Below are 16414 nucleotides of genomic sequence, written 5' to 3'. Positions count from 1 at the left end.
GTATAATTAAATGTCACCAAAGACAGGGAACTATGGAATAAAGATTTTAGTAAAGCCAGCTCTAGATTCTCCAGTAAAGAAGCCAGTGCTTTGAAAAGGTCCCAGAATGATATCCTGATGCCAGAGTCCCATGCCAACATCTGTGAAATTCCAACACTGTAGTGATTTCTGCAAATACCTGGTGAGGTGCGGAATGTTACACAGTCTACAGAGGCTGATCTCAGCTTTGGGACGGTGAGTGGTACAAGAGAAACAGGCCTCTGGAAAGCTTCAAAAACCTGGGAGGCAAATTAATTTTAACTTTTAGGTCATTTGTTGATCAGCCACCTGTGCATTTCTTCTGTATTAGACCCATTAAGCGCATAAGAATAATGGGCATAATTATGATAGTTTAGTTCAAGTAAGCCAGGTGAAAAAATAAGTAAATACATAAATAAATTTACTTTATTTTATCTATTATTCATTTATTTTCTCCCCCTTGTGCATCTGGCTAACGTGGGTCTTGGGGAATCGAACCTGGGTCCTTTGGCTTTGCAGGCAAACACCTTAACCACTAAGCCATCCCTCCAGCCCTTAATTGAATTTTTTATTCCGTTGTTCTTACCCAGGCTGATTCAGAAGATACATTTTTTAAAATGTGTCTCCGGACTGTAAGTAGTGAGCACTTTCCCTTGAAGGTTTAGCATGCTCACATGTGTGCCTCCAACATTAAGCGGCATGTTTGTCTGCCGCCTGGGCGATATCAGAGCACAGGTAGTGTGATACATCACCTGAATCAAAGCCAGCATGCCATTATGACCTAGTCTGTAGTTACAGAATTTATGTTCAGTGCTCTATTTTAATTTTACACATTATTTATGTGTCAACATGCTGCTCAAAATAAGAAAAAGGATAAATATTACCAATATTGGTGCATCTTTTGTGAATTCCTTTTCTACCCCATCTAGTTATTTAGTTCTATCTTCAGAGATAACAATCATCCTTACCTTTGTGTTAATCACCTTTGTGATCTATTTTACAGTATTTTTTTTTAAAAAATATTTATTTATTAGAGAGAGAAAGTGGGAGAGAATTGGTATGTCAGGGTCTCCAGCCACCGCAAATGAACTCCAGATGCATGCCCCACCATGTGTATCTGACTTACATGTGCATCTGTGTACTGGGGAGTCAAACCTGGGTCCTTAGGCTTCACAGACAAGCATCTAAACCATTAAGCAATCTCGCAAACCCATATTTTACAGTATTTTTAATCACACACACACAAGCACACACACAGACTCCTAAAATAATGTACCATTTACTTTTGTGTGCTTATAAACATTATAAAATATGTATTAGATGGCCCTGGTTGGGCTATGTCTTCTTTCTCTATTTTAGGTAACTGCGTCATCTACACCATTGTTCTCTTAGTTATTTTCTTTAATTTGCAGCATAGTAGTGAATAAGGAGTAACCCATAGTATATGCATCTAGTCTCCTGTAAATGAGACTAGATAAATGAGGCAGACTATGGAGGTACACCATTCAGATCTTCCTCGAGTGAGAACTTGCTGCAAGGAGTCAGGCTAGCTGACTTCCTTCAGAAAACAGAGGCCATGGTCTTTCTCAGCTGCTTCCATCCACTGAACAAGCAGACAAAGGAAATCCAGCCAGAGAGAAGCTGATCAGTGATGTCGGTCATACCATGCAACCACTATAGGTGTCCTCTTGTGGACCTGTAATACCCTACCACCATCAGACACTGGGTGCTGGCCAGCCTGGAGTTGTTATCCATCTGCTGCCTGTGGTCTGTGGGCTGCACATGCAAAGAAACTGAAAGTAAGTGAGGAGAACCTCTTCCAGTGCTGGTCTTTGGTGGCTTTGTAAGCTGCTGACATCAGAGAGCGGTGGCCACAGACAGGTGGGAGTAGCAGTGGGTGGCACCTCTGAACTAACGGCTCCTTTGCAGGCTTCCGGCACCAAGACTGCTGAGCCCTATGGTAACAAATTCTATAGCTCCAGAAGGCCTAATGTACTAAGTGTCTTCAGCAATAGGATCTTACCATTTATTTCTGGAAGATAACTGAGTGCTTTGGCAATGACCTGCATTATTTTGTAGCCTCATGGGCCTCCATGACCAACTCACTGTGGTGGTGGGGGCGGGGGTAGGGTACAGAGTTCTGGCACTCAGATTTGCCAGCAACAGCCTGTGGTTTAGGGGTAAAGCTTTCTCCACACCCTCAGGGTGTTTCTGCCAAAATTCATTCTCTCAGTTATATCTCTTAATCATTAGCTGCCTCTTGTTGCCATGGCCATTGTTCTAGTTGCCACACCTTCAGCTGTTGCTGCTGTTGGCAGCTGGTCACCTACAGCTCCACCTCCTCTGTGCCTATCAAGCACCCAGGTGTCCACCACCTCTTCAACTTGGTCTGCTGACCACCCACTGCCACTGCCACTGCTGGTCTGCTGACTCCTTAATTGAAAAAAAAACAATCAGTCCAGAGAAGCAGCACAGGACAGTATCTCCAGCAGACCAAGAGAGCTGAATAGTCCACTTAAATAGCTAGAAGAAAATTATTCTTTATTTGCAACAATCACAGCACTTGCCCTTTTGTACCAATCACAACAGTTCCTCTACAAGGCCACCAGGGAAAGTATTCTCCTGTTGCCAGGAAATGGTTGCAGGGACAGTCAGGGGCAATCTGCTTGAAACAGTTGTACCTGGGGCCACACCACCAGAACCTAAGCAAGCATCTGTGGTCTTTGTGCAGTTCCCAAGACACCTTTGAAGTGTTCAAAATGCAGATGTTGGTAAAGAGGTTGTCCAGCCCATTACTTAACTGACAGTTCTTTTGCTCAAGACAAAAGAAGCCATAGAAGCAAAGGAGATAAAAAGCTGCCATGTATGGAGTAAATCACCTTATTCCCCCAAAATATTTTGCTTATTTGGTAAACACGATAGTTTTGAAGCCCAGTCCTGGGTGGACACCTGTGACCAACCTCTGTGGATAAGGGAATAACACTGTGCACTTAATCTAGGTCAAATGACAAGGAGGGAGGGAGGTCTGAGGCAAGCTCCTAGAGTGAGGTCTGTCGATCGGAAGCACGGAGGAGTTGGCGCTTTAGCTGGACAATTCAAGATTCCCTGCCAGTCCTACCATGGGAGACTGAGAATTTTGTGGTTTTAGAGGAAGAAGTAGGATTTAATTATAAAGGGCACTGCATCCATTTTATCTAGGACTATATGCCTGGGTCTCATGGTGATTTTATTTCCTCTGAGGAAAAACAGCACAGGAAGCAGACTGAAGGATGCACTAAATCCATTCTCAGCTGCTTCAGGATGCCCTGGGATGTCTCATCAAATTCCTTTTCCTCTAGGGTCAAATCCTCTGGGATTCAACTAACATGACCATGACTAAGCATCTGACAAGCTATAAACACCCACTTGTAAGCCACTGAGTAAGACTGGATAGAAACTGTCACAAAACAATGTCACCTGTACTTTGTGAAGGTGGAAGAGGATTCTAATTCTCCCAGTCAGTAAAAAAGTACTGAGTTGGACACACCATGCTAATTTCTCAAACCACAGATTCAAATAAGATTCATTTCTTGCCTGTAGGAACCGAAGGCTATGTGGCTTTCTAGTCTCTGGATAGAAAGCCAAACAAATGGGAGCACAGTATGACAATGTCTGGTAATGAAAGAGGCTAAGTACTGCTGTCTTCCTCTCCTGCATCCAGCGTTCTTTCCTACCTCATCTTAACACCTAACAGCAGAGTTCCTCAGGACTTGATGGAAACTCTTTAAATAGGTAGACTAAGTTAGATGGGCAACAAGAACTCAATTTGGCACTTTTTGAAAAACAGCAAGTACAACTGTAGCCCTATCGACTGGAGGAGATGAAATCATGAAGCAAAAACCATGAAGCTTGGGTCCAGCAGGGACAAAGTAAAAAGGGAACACCTGACAGCTTCAAATACTCAGAGGAGGAAAGAGAATTAGCTGATAATGGTAGTTGGCTGCAGCTGTCCATGAACTTACTAAGAGTGTGAACTGCATTGGATGAGTAACAGAGAGCCATTAGTAGGAGTGACAGTTTAGAGGCAAGCATGCCAAATAAGAATTAAAGGTTGGGCTGGAGAGATGGCTTAGTGGTTAAGGCGTTTGCCTGCAAACTAAGGACTGTAGATTCCCCAAGACCCACATATGCCAGATGCACAATGGGGTACATGTGTCTGGAGTTTGTTTACAGTGGCTAAAGGCCCTGGCACACCCATTCTTTCTTTCTCTCTATGTGCCTCTCTCTTTGTTTTGTTTCTATTTATTTATTTTTATTTTTTTATTAATTAGTTTTGTATTCAGCAAATACACAAACTGGCACATGCATCTGGAGTTCCTATGCAATGGCAGAATGCCTGAGTACTCTCATGTTCATTCTCTTTCTCTGCCTCTTTTTCTTTCTTTCTTTCTTTCTTTCTTTCTTTCTTTCTTTCTTTCTTTCTTTCTTTCTTTCTTTCTTTCTCTCTCCCTGTCTCTCTCATAAACAAATAAAATATTTATTTTATTTTCTTTTTTGTTTTCTAAAGGTAAGATCTTGCTGTAGTCCAGGCTGACCTGGAACTCATTACGTAGTCTCAGGGTGGCCTCAAACTCACAGCAGTCCTCCTACCTTCGCCTTCCAAATGCTGGAATTAAAGGCGTCTTTTAGCACAAAAAGACAGCACTCCTACTTATAACCACTAGTCCCTCACCCTGTAAAACTGGCCTTTCTCCTTTCTGGTCTCATGCACACTCTTGAAGAATTTACTAATGTTTCTTCGTGGAAGAGAGGATAAAAAATTGTCAACATGGAGCATTTATATGAGTTCTGAGGATTTCACAATGTATTCACATCAAGATCACTGGGCCATATTCCTGAACTATTGTTTCTCATGTCAAAATACTTAAGAGAAAGTATCTAAGTTCCCAAGAAGAACAATTCAAGCATCTCTTCCTCAAATCACAGAAGCAATGAGCAACTGCTGCCTGTTCCTAAAACCTTACACTCACACACCACAAATCTAGCTTCGGGCCTTCCTTTTCCGAGCCCACTTTGGCTTTGGTGCAGTCTGGCTCCTCCTAGTTCTTTCTCGTTCCTTTATTTTTCTTCTCTTCTGTCCCCAGCTAAAATTCTTTCCATCAAAAAGGTATTTCTGTAGCGTTTGGTTGTATCTCATAGGTGACGCCAGGTACATCAGCAGCAATAAGAGCTTTCACCCATCCCCTTGACCCACAAGTCTTCACCTCATAGAACTTCAAATAAATATGAACATTTTATGGATTACTTGTTGGTTTTGTTTTACAACCGTACAACAAACCTAAATTGAATTGTGAGATTCTCACAAAAGAAAGCTGTCACAGAGGAGGCAAAAGAACCTTAAAAAAAAAAAAAGAGACTTTAGACAGGAGGATTCGGCTCAGAACTTCATGATACTTGCTTAGAAAGCCTGCAAGCCCAGGTTCAATTCCCCACTACTCAATAAAGCCAAATCTACAAACTGGTACATGTGTCTGGATTTTGTTTGTGTTGGCAAGAGGCCTTAGTACACTCATGCACACATACACTCTCTCCTCTCTCTCATAAATAAATAAATTAATATTTTATAAAGGAATTTCAGAATGAATGAATGAAGATGTTGTAACTTCAAATAGTAATGTTTTTATTGAGATTGGGAGCCAGCCCAACACCTACATGCCCTTAAAAGCATGTCAGCTTCCTAACTTGGTAATGCTCGTACAATGTGAGGTAATTCTCATACAATGTTCCAGTGTGCAAAGTTGAACTGCCCTGAAAGGGATGGGATTAGCTATGGCTGAGTATTCTAGGAATTCTTTATCATTTGGAGAAGAAAGGACTTTCTTAGAGTCCTTATTAAGCCAATTTATTTTCAATGGCCTCTTCATTTCTGATCCATTAAATGAAATAGGGAATTGATGTAAGACCAGCATGCCTGAAAGTAGAAAAGAAAAGTCTAAATGATTCAAATAAAAGTTCTATTTTTCATTTCTTAGATTTGGATAACTCCATTGAAACTTCACTGGGACAATATGTGCCCCAAATCAGAATTTGTTTCACTTTATCAAAAAGACATAGTTACTGAAATATCTACCTGATAAATTTATTCTCACTGATAAGTACAGTACTCATATATCTCAGACCTTTCTGTATCAAGCCCAATTTAATGTTATTTTATCCTTCTCTATGAAGGTAGCATATTCAATGTTTAACTAAATGTGATTCTATAGTATTCAGTCTAGATATTTGGAAATATCTATTGCTGTACCACATGTTCTGATTTAAGTTTATAAAATAATTTTTTTTTAATTTTTATTTATTTATTTATTTGAGAGTGACAGACAGAGAGAGAAGGACAGATAGAGGGAGAGAGAGAGAATGGGCGCGCCAGGGCTTCCAGCCTCTGCAAACGAACTCCAGACGCGTGCGCCCCCTTGTGCATCTGGCTAACGTGGGACCTGGGGAACTGAGCCTCGAACCAGGGTCCTTAGGCTTCACAGGCAAGCGTTTAACCACTAAGCCATCTCTCCAGCCCTATAAAATAATTTATTGTGAATCGTCACTAAATGTTTTAGTGATATTCATTACTTTCATAACACATGGGAATCTGAGCTAATTTAGATTAGATTTGCATAATCACTAGAACGTAAAAGTGCTTGTAAGTCAGTATAATTTATCCTTCTCTTCCAGGTAGAGATGGGAGATGGTCATATTCAAATCATCCCATACCAATCAGAATTTATCCTGCTTCTAAACATGGTTATAGAAGCAGATCAACAAACTCTTTTCTTTTCTCCCATCCTTTCTGAACCAACAGCCGTATCTAGATAAGGCATAAGTTCTAGAGCTGGCCATCCTACATTGGGTGATGTTTGCCCTTTAGCTAACTGGTAATAAGCACAAAGATACAAATTCAGTTCTGCCCTCCTCAAGCCATTCAAAAACTCAGCAAATATAAAAATCCTTTCTTGTGTCCCTGATGGGAAACTCCTCAATCCTGCCTCTTCCTGTCAGGTCTCCTTTTGTTGCTGAATGACCTAGAGGTTTCTGGAACCCTCAATACTCAGTAAATAAGCTCCTTGATAGCATTAAATTAGTCCATACTTAATCTACTGTTTTCCATAACTCTGAAGGACACTGCCCTGCTCCTCTTCATTCCAACTTCATTCTCCATTTGAGGGACATCTTTCTCACATCCCTGTTCTCCTTCCCAAGTCTGGTCATTAATGTGGATGGCCCATCCACGGAGGGGAGGCACGTAGTTTTTACCTCCAGTTTCTACTCTCTTTACAATTTCTTTGCTGGATCTTTTATCACTCCAACTCATCTTCAGTACTCCCTCTTTAGTTCACTTAGTTTGCTTGTATTCAGGGCTTTTTCAGTGTCTGCCTGGGACATCCTCACACAGGGCCACCTTGAAAATGCCTTCTTTGATTGTATCCATATTGTAGAACTGGAGCTTGGCACCTTTTCAAAGACAGTCAGCTGTTCCATCAGTCCTGCTTCCAGGAAATCCTTTCACTTACTGCTCAGTCCCCCAATTGTCATTTTGGACAAATCCTACCCTTCTTCACATCTTCCAAGCAGTCTACTCATATTTCACTTCGTTCATTAGACACACTGGTCACTTGCTACTTACAGAAAAATAAACACATCAGATATGTCTTTCCTGAAACTTTTTTCTTCTTTATAAATGATCATATCTCCTACACACATCCTGACATCCTTTCCTTTAATTCTAGGCATGAGCACCTGGCCATGGTCGCTCACCACCTGCATTTCTGACCCAGGTCTTTTGTGATGATCACAGGCCCTTGAATTGTCCACCCTGCTTTAGTTCTTTGCTACAGGATTAAATCTATATTTCTTACCCTGGTTAATTCCAATCACCTCTACACCATTATCCACCATATTATGCTCTAGAACGTTGTAGGCCAATATGGGATCTGCTAATCCCTCATGGGTTTTCAATTTAATTTTAATGTTAATTTATTAAATTTTTAAAAATTTGTTAAATTTGTTAAAAGTAAAGTTAGTTACACTAGTCATGCTTGGAGTGACCCATAGCCACATGTGGTAAATGTCTACTGGGTTGGATGTACAACATTTCTGTTAATGAGGAGGGTTATCTCGGTCAAATTTCTTTCCTGATGGAATATTTTGCACTTCATAGAGATGGTCAAAGTTTTCTTGTCTATGGACCTTTGCACAATGAGAGGCAATGATGTTTTTGTGTTACTGCATTTACTCTGACCGCCTATGCATATTACTATGTGGAAAGGTTTCTCCAGAATCTTTTTTTTTTTTTTTTTTGGCTGCAAATGAACACATGCTGTCCTTAACAGCAACATTGATTTTCGTGTGACAATCAGTGTACTTTAAAGGTACTCTATATTTTCCTCTATAGATAAAATGAAAGACTTCACTACAAAGATGTTCAGTGGGAAAATAGAACATTATAACTTCAAGGAGAAGCTTTTGTTTCCAATATTTCAACCTTTCAAACACCAATATGATTATCATCATTGTTGATAGAGTGGTTATTTGCCTTACTTTATCTCCAATATTATTACAGAGTCTGATTAAGAAAAAAATTTATTTAAAAAAATTGTAAATTGTTTTGCTGAAACTTAAATGCATCGAGATCATCAAATTGCCATGTATCCATATATACTACTTTAGGACAAGTACAAGAAAAATTACTGTAAGACAGAGGTTTTTTTAAGTGTGAATTTTCCACCCTGCATTTATCTCCAAATGAAAACATTGCTGTGTGACTTAGCTCATTCAAAGTGAATTCTTAGAAAAGCAGGAATGATAGCATTTAAATAAACACAAATCATATGTCAAATCCATAGATCAAATTTATGGTTCTCAGTGGTCATTGGGAATGTACTTCATTAATGTCAGGACCAGGGAAGGAGATTCGAGACTAGCTTTGCTGTTCACTGACTAAGGGTCTGGGCCATTTGGTTCTTAGGCCTCAGCCTCATTGGAGCCTCAGCAGATCAACAGAGCCCATTTGCTCCAGTTCTATGTGTCCTCTAAAAGCAGTAAGTTATGTGGTTGGAGGTGGAGGAAAGGAATTCATTGATACAACCAGTCTTTTTAAAAAATTTTTTTGGTTTATTTTTATTTATTTATTTGAGAGCGACAGACAGAGAACAAGGCAGAGAGGGCCTCGGGCCACTGCAAATGAACTCCAGACGCATGCACTCCCTTGTACATCTGGCTAATGTGGGTCCTGGGGAATCGAGCCTCAAACCAGAGTCCTTAGGCTTCACAGGCAAGTGTTTAACCGCTAAGCCATCCACAACCAGTCTTAATTTTATGTTAAGGGCAAAACCTTTCTAGCCACAAGCTTCTTACCCCTAAAAAAAAAGTCCACCCTTTAAATTCTTTGTGTATAGAAATCCTAGAGTCCCCATAATTTAAAGTTGGAGAAATAAATATATGGGTTCAGTGAAATTTATGGGTATGGAAAGGGAGGGCTGTGGAGGAGCAGCTGCAGGAAAGAACACACGAAGTGACCCCAATTACAGCCACAGCAATGCCTAGTGCCTTCGAGTCAGAGGCAGTTTCCCTCAGCAGCATGAAACTCTCCCCTTCATTCCTCTTAGCTTACTGTTTTAACAAATAAACTACTTAATATTTAAATTTAATAAATACCTGCTTGTAGCCAGGCAAGTTTCTAGGATAGTCCTCTGTGAGGAATTCCAAGCATGCAAACAGTATTTTATAAATATAATATTAAAAGCATTAGCTGTCTCAGTGCCTCTCCTCAGAGCTGGGCTCCACACACAGGAGCTTGGATATCCTCGTAAGTGGAAGGCACAAGGTTAGTGTGAAATACTGATATGGTTTACCACTTTTCAATATTATGGTGATCAATGAGAGGAGAAAAGAACACACTCCAAGGTGGAGGAAATAAGAAACTTTTAATTATTTTAAATGTGTGACTTAGTCAACTTGAAAACAATCCACCTCCAAGTAAAATAAAAAGAAATGAAAATTGATGATACAATGGTCCAGTAAATTCAAAAACATAAATATATTACAAATAGAGTATAAAAATTTCTCTAACCTAATCAGTGCAGCTTCTCAAATGTGAGTGCATGTGTGTGTTTGTGTGTGTATACACATCTGTGTGTATACTTTTGTGTATGCTGAGTTAAAATAGCATTGTGCAGACCATTAGTATTTGTTGAAGATAATAAAGGATACTTTTAGTGTGCCTTATAGGTGGATACATTCTTTACAAATAATTTTTAAAATATTTTTTTATTTCTACATTTATTTATTTGAGAGAGAAAGAGAGAGAGAGAGAGAGAGAGAGAGCGAGCGAAAGAGGCAGATAAAGAAAGAATGGGACAGAATGGGCATGCCAGGGCATCCAGCCACTGCAAAGCATCTAGCTTTACATGGGTACTGGGGAATTGAGCTCAGGTCCTTGGCCTTTGCAAGCAAACACCTTAACCACTGAGCCATCTCTCCAGCCCCTAAAAAGCATTTTATTTGGCATATTTAATTAAAATACAATAATATACAAACTGCACCTATGAGTGCCACAGATCTTAAGTCCCTCCTTTCTATAAAATAAAGCCTGTTTTACTTTATGATGATTCTAGTTCATGACCTAAAGTAAGTGCACTTATTGTAAGTGCTCTTTATATTTATTTTTTATTAATAAAGATATTGGGGGTGAGGCAACTTAAGTCTCCAATTAGTCAGCTGTTGGACTCCTTATACAATGGTAGATGGTATGCTGAAAGCTAACTTAGATATTAGATGAAAGATGTCTTCTTATGTTGCTGGTGGTAGACCTATAATCCAGGACCAATTCCTTGGAGATAAAATGTAAGAGTATCAGAATCAAAGGGTTGACATGGGATGGGACATTTTGCTATTACATCTAATTATTTGCTTTAAAAATGTTTGCTTTCTTTGGGTGTGGTGGCACATGCCTTTAATCCCAGCACTTGGGAGTCAGAGGTAGGAAGATTGCTATGAATTCAAGCATGAGACATAGTGAATTCGAGATCAGCCTGGGCTAGAGCAAGACCCTACCTCGAAAACACACACATACACACACACACACACACACACACACACACAAACACACACACGAACTAAATAAATAAATAAAAGTTTGCTTTCCATTCCCATGAATTGAATTCTGCTGGATTAAAAAAAATTGTCGGGCTGGAGAGATGGCTTAGCAGTTAAGCGCTTTAGCCAGATGCACAAGGGGATGCATGCATCTGGAGTTTATTTGCAGTGGCTGGAAGCCCTGGTACGCACATTCTCCCTCTCTCTCTCTCTCTCTCTCTCTCTCTCTCTCTCTCTTTCTCTCTCTCTCTTTTTCTCTCTCTCTTATGTCAGGGAAGTAATAGTCAAAGAAAAGATGTACTCCTATAGTGTATGTCTGACCTTGATGATCAGGGGGACAGAATTATTGGAACATATCAGGGGTAGAGCTGTTTATAATTCAGAGGATCCCTTGAAATGTCTCCAAGTACTTCTGTGTTCTTAGTGAATAATCAATGAATCAATCACCCAATTAGGGAAGAAAACATGAAGGGCTTGGGCACTGAGGAAGTGAAGACATAGGTCAACCCTGTCCACTTGTTAACCACTAAGCAAGGCAGGCATCTTCAGGGAACTTTTCTATATTAATGAACCTTCAAAGTGTCCTTTCACTTGTGTTCAGCTAAAACTTTATAATGCAAACTGAGCATGCCCAGAGCCATTCCAGACTACCATTTTAACCTTTTAAACATATGCTCAATATCCTTAAGCTGAAAATGCCCCAAACTATGCCTATTATTTTTCTCCTTAAATTATAACCTTATAATGAGCATGCTCAGGAATGTACTGCTTAGCTGAGCATGCATAGGAATGGATTAAACTCCTATATGAACATGTATAGGCTACTTGAATAACCCCCCCCATGATTTCTTTGTTTGACTAGTGCATTGCTTTGGAAATAACTTCCACAGTCTCCTTACCTGCTACATTCTTACATCTTGGCTGGTCTTGGTTTGGCTTTGCCCTGAACATTGCTCTGAACCCATTGTGTTCAGATTCACAATAAGTTGTAGATAGAAGACCAACTGATGCAAAAAATTGGAGTTGGGCAAATGGAGTTATAAATACCAGCTATGATTTTATAAACCGTTGCACATCCAGGATTGTTAGTAATTGTACATCATGTTATACCCAGTCTTGCATATTATTTGTATATAGTAATTTTCTGTTTTATGTTCACTGTCTCTATGAGGTGGGGGTTAACTGTAAATTAGTTTTGTGGTCATAGAACATCAAGGTAAGTTTGTGGCTGCACTGGAAAAGGAATGGGTCTTGCCAGCAGAGGGTACAGCGCTCACAGTGACTTGGGCAGGTGAGTGTGCTCTACTTGTGTGGTGCAGGATTGTGTAATGTCAGGTGGGAGTGAGCTGTACCACAGTGCTGCCTGGAAGGCTTCATAGGCGTAAAGACATATTTGTTGGACAATGTATTGTCAAAGGCTTTTTTTTTTTTTTTTTTTTTTTTTTTTGCAGTTGAATGTTTGACTTTCTCAAGCCCTAGGAATTTTTTCTTACTTGGAAATAGTGTAAAACTAAAAACCACATTTCTCAGACGTCTTGCTGTTCGTTTCTGGACATAAATTCACTTCTGTCAGTTAGTTGTATTTGCATGAGCTCTTTCTGAAGGCAGAAGGGAGGAGTACAATAACCCTCTGCAGAAGTGCAGAAAATCGGGGAAGCATTAACAGGAAGTGGAGTTGCAGTGGCCACCCACAGTCTCTCCTCCAGCCCCACTCGCATGGAGGTTATGGCTACAGCTCCGCTAGGACTGGCTGTAGCAATCACCTGTTCTTGGGACTATCTCCATAGCAACAACTGAGGCAGAAGCTAAAGTTTCAGCAGAATATCCTATGTTCTGCATCTCCACCAGGTGAGATTATTTTATTGAAAACTTACCTTTATAGTAAATCTTTTACTCTTGGAAGACATATACTACTGTTTCCTGAATTAAAGACAAACTGATACACAAGCATACAGAAATTTGTCCAATATAAAAACAAGCACATAAATATTGTCTATAATATACATACAGCAATTACTTAGGTGTCTGAAAATAGAAAGTGTTTAACTTGACACACGTACTATATGGTATGTACCACTTAGGAGAAGTAAACTTATATTGCCATTAAAATCCTCCAATATGCTCTTCCTCTCAGTCCCATATTGAACTCGAATTGGAAGAGGCGAGCCCAGTCTCAAAATGGAGGGCCATGATCCAAAAGAACCAGAGCAGTCGAGAAAGCTGTTTATTGGTGGTCTGAGCTTTGAAACTACAGATGACAGTTTGAGAGAACATTTTGAGAAATGGGGCACACTCACAGATTGTGTGGTCATGAGAGACCCCCAAACAAAGCGTTCCAGAGGCTTTGGCTTTGTGACTTACTCATGTGTTGAAGAGGTGGATGCAGCAATGTGTGCTCGGCCACACAAGGTTGATGGGCGTGTAGTGGAACCAAAGAGAGCTGTTTCTAGAGAGGATTCTGTAAAACCTGGTGCCCATTTGACAGTGAAGAAAATTTTTGTTGGTGGTATTAAAGAAGATACAGAAGAGTATAATCTGAGAGACTACTTTGAAAAGTATGGCAAAATTGAAACCATAGAATTGATGGAAGACAGGCAGAGTGGAAAAAAGAGAGGATTTGCTTTTGTAACTTTTGATGATCATGATACAGTTGATAAAATTGTTGTTCAGAAATATCACACTATTAATAGGCATAATTGTGAAGTGAAAAAGGCCCTTTCTAAGCAAGAGATGCAGTCGGCTGGGTCACAGAGAGGTCGTGGAGGTGGATCTGGAAACTTTATGGGTCATGGTGGAAACTTTGGAGGTGGTGGAGGTGGCTATGGTGGTGGAGGTGGTGGCAGCAGAGGAGTTATGGTGGAGGTGATGGTGGTTATAATGGATTTGGAGGTGACGGTGGCAACTATGGTGGTGGTCCTGGTTATAGTAGTAGAGGAGGCTCTGGTGGTGGTGGTCCAGGATATGGAAACCAGGTGGTGGATATGGTGGTGGAGGAGGAGGATACGGTGGTTACAATGAAGGAGGAAATTTTGGTGGTGGTAACTATGGTGGAGGTGGGAACTACAATGATTTCGGAAATTATAGTGGACAACAGCAGTCAAATTATGGACCCATGAAGGGGGGCAGTTTTGGTGGAAGAAGCTCTGGCAGTCCCTATGGTGGTGGTTATGGATCTGGTGGTGGAAGTGGTGGATATGGTAGCAGAAGGTTTTAAAAACAGCAGAAAAGGGCTACAGTTCTTAGCAGGAGAGAGAGCGAGGAGTTGTCAGGAAAGCTGCAGGTTACTTTGAGACAGTCGTCCCAAATGCATTAGAGGAACTGTAAAAATCTGCCACAGAAGGAGCGATGATCTATATACTCAGAAAAGTTACTGCAGCTTAAACAGGAAACCCTTCTTGTTCAGGACTGTCATAGCCACAGTTTGCAAAAAGTGCAGCTATTGATAAAATGCAATGTAGTGTCAATTAGATGTACATTCCTGAGGTCTTTCATGTATTGTAGCTTTGTCTTTCTTTTTCTTTCATTACATCAGGTATATTGCCCTGCAAATTGTGGTAGTGGTACCAGGAATAAAAAATTAAGGAATTTTTAACTTTAAAAAAAAATCCTCCAATATGTATTGGTCAGTTTACATTTTATTTTATCTTTGGCTTTTTCAAGGTAGGGTCTCACTTTAGACCAGGCTATCCTAGAACTCTCTCAGTAGTCCCTGGATAGCCTTGAATTTATAGCATTTCTCCTACCTCTGCCTTCCAAGTACAGGAATTAAGGGCATGTACCACCATGCCCAGCTTAGTCAGGTTTTTAAAAGGAAGTTACATGATAAATTGTATCATATTAAACTATTAATTCTAAATATTGCATATGCAACACATATATTTGAGAAGATATCTACTAAATTCATAACAATAATAGCTCTTTTTGAATAGAAGTCATCATCCATGGAAATAAAAATACTTCATTTTTATATATAATGATTAAACTTTTACAATTAGAATCACAGCCCTGCATTACTTGATAATATCAAAGAAATTAGTGTGTGTGCCCTGTAGTACCTCATACATTTTCTTGTAGTAGAAGGAACTCTCCTACAGTGGTCAGAGGAGGACATCAGGTGTCCCTTGCCATTGCTCTTCTGCACATTCTAATTGAGACAGTTTGTTTCAAATACCAGAACTTGATGTTTTTCATGAGCCTGGTTGATTTTCTGGTCTCTGCTACCCTTTGCAGGATTGGGGCTGGTAAGAGGGCTCAGAAGGAAGAGAGCTTGTTGTGAAAGCTTGAGGGCTAGAGAGTATCTCAGTTTGATCCTCAGCATTTATGTAAAAATAGCAGGCATGTCCATACATGCTTATAACCCAGTCTTCTAGGGGGAAGAAAAAGGAGACTTCCTGGGGGATCCTTGAACAGCCAGTCTGATGGAAAAAGCAGCAGCTCCAGGTTCAGTAAGAGATTCTATTTCAAGGAAACAATGTGGAAGAGTGACAGAGAAGGCTATCTGTCAGCCTGTTCTGGCGTCCACACATGCTTTCAAGGAGCATACCCGTTTGCACTTAGATATGCATACTTTATACACACACAGCAGATATATAACACCACATGAACCACACACAAATGCACACACATTATTTATCCTAGTTGTAAAAAATAAAGGCAATTATAGACAATGAAAACTAGAAGCATAGAAGATTAAAAATATTCTAGAGCTACTTGGATAAAATCTAAGACAGGATTGGAGAAAGAAAATGGAAAACATCAACTTTGATCTTCAAGAAGAAGGGAGTGTAGAGAGCACATTGGTATTACTTTTTCTTGAGAATGACATAAGTTCAAATGTATTCCTAATATAAAGAAAACCACTAATAAAAAGAACTTGAATGTATAACTTTTAAATCACTTGAAAAAAAAGGATCAAAGAAAATGTGATCAATACAACAAAGGCACTGGGACAAAAGAACAATAATATAAAGTAAAATATTTTCTAGGAGAATGTAAAATAACCAGAATTGATTCAGATGTATAGCAGATTCCCATGGAATAGTAACCAGGAAAGAAAACAAAGAAATTAACAGAAGCAGTAAGGACTAAAAGAAAGGTAACAATTCTATACAGTCCTACACTCTATTCATTAAATATTTGAAGCTGCAAAGATGGCTTAGCAGTTAAGTCACTTACCTGTAAAGCCTAAGGACCCATGTTTGACTCTCCAGAATCCATGTAAGCCAGATGCACAAAGGTGAGGCAAGCACAAGGTCACACGTGCCCACTAGGT

At 39.8% G+C, this 16414-nt stretch overlaps 1 pseudogene; it reads left to right on the top strand.

Annotated features, from left to right (window-relative positions):
- The first annotated feature begins 13309 nt into the window (after positions 1-13309).
- LOC101604178 lies at positions 13310-14503 on the top strand (annotated as a pseudogene).
- The last annotated feature ends 1911 nt before the right edge of the window (positions 14504-16414 follow it).

Source organism: Jaculus jaculus, chromosome 5, assembly GCF_020740685.1.
Source record: "Jaculus jaculus isolate mJacJac1 chromosome 5, mJacJac1.mat.Y.cur, whole genome shotgun sequence".
In the NCBI taxonomy this organism is placed as follows: Eukaryota; Metazoa; Chordata; class Mammalia; order Rodentia; family Dipodidae; genus Jaculus; species Jaculus jaculus.
The sequence above is the reverse complement of the archived record's forward strand: the minus strand, read 5'-3'. Positions and strand labels throughout refer to the sequence as shown.